Below are 1,275 nucleotides of genomic sequence, written 5' to 3'. Positions count from 1 at the left end.
GCATGGCCCCTTAACTAACCACCAAGAGTCTTTGCACGGCTGGGAACCTTTGTAAAAGAGTCAGTGGGTCACTGTGAATGCAGCAGATCTTCACCCCTGTATTTCTTACAAAGAAGCAGAGTTTTATTCCAGGTACAGGAGGCATCTCTGGTGTCTGATACTACCGGTAGTGTTCAGCCTACCCTCTCTGAGAGAGCAGCAGTGAGGGTACAAAGCACACTGGTTGCAAAATGTGGACACTGCAAACAACAGCTGCAATATCACAGATGATATAAAACACATAAAGTACTCAAGTCTTATACTAGATACAACACAGCAGGGAAATCATGTCATAAAACAAATGATGAACCCACAGTATGGACGGGGCAGGTAATAAAATGCAAATTTCCCATGGTGGGACCACAGTCAATTGCTGCCTTCTTCTCTGTGCCCCGGTCTCTTTATAGAATCTGTACTTTTTGTTGTGCAATAAAAGAAAAACAAGGAATAAACCTTCATAGTATTAATGTACAAGTCAAGGGCTGGGGAGAGAGGGCAGTAGATTTGGGGGTTGGTGTAAACCTCTGACGGCATTAGATGGAAGCAGAAGACAAAGCAAGTGACATTTATTAAGACTTTAGGTGCATTTAGGTTTATAGAAAAAAACTGAGAAACTTTAAAATGTCTGAGTAGTGAAAAAATAAATGGAGTTCCCATAGCGGGAGTCGAACCCGGACCACCTGGGTGAAAACCAGGAATCCTAACCACTAGACCATATGGGAACTGTGAACTCATCATACAGCTCAGTATATGTGAGGTGTCTCCCAAGGTCACACTGCATTCCGTACACTGAGAGTTATATTGTTCTTCTCAGTAGTACACAATCAATTGGGGTAACAGACACCTCACTTCTGACAAAAGAGAAGGAATCACCAGAAGTCATCATTTCTGCCACAACCTGTCAGGTCTCATTATTTACAACCTTAGAACTTCTACACATACACAGAGCCCAGGACACGGAGGACAGCAGCAGTCCCTGCATTCACTATTACTAACCCCTCCCCTTGAGCCAGACAAAGCCACGCCCCTCCCGTAGGACACTCCTGGGTTTCCTCACCAGACTGATGGCCCCACAGACCCCTCTCCAGTTATCTTCCAGCTGCTTCCTTGACGACACTCCCCTGCACCTGTCACAGGCTCCAGGCTGCCCTCCTGGGGCTCGAGTTATACTCCTTCTCTATCTACTAACAGCACCGACTCCAGTCCTGACACTGGATTGGTTCACACAGAGAAGAA

At 45.8% G+C, this 1,275-nt stretch overlaps 1 non-coding gene across 1 annotated transcript; it reads right to left on the bottom strand.

The window, feature by feature from the left end:
* Window positions 1–689: 689 nt before the first annotated feature.
* On the bottom strand, window positions 690–761 carry TRNAE-UUC (transfer RNA glutamic acid (anticodon UUC)). Its single transcript has one exon. It is a non-coding gene; the product is annotated as a tRNA-Glu (tRNA).
* Between the last annotated feature and the right edge of the window lie 514 nt (window positions 762–1,275).

Source organism: Pleurodeles waltl, unplaced genomic scaffold, assembly GCF_031143425.1.
Source record: "Pleurodeles waltl isolate 20211129_DDA unplaced genomic scaffold, aPleWal1.hap1.20221129 scaffold_39, whole genome shotgun sequence".
NCBI lineage: Eukaryota > Metazoa > Chordata > Amphibia > Caudata > Salamandridae > Pleurodeles > Pleurodeles waltl.
This window is presented reverse-complemented; position numbering and strand designations above follow the sequence as displayed.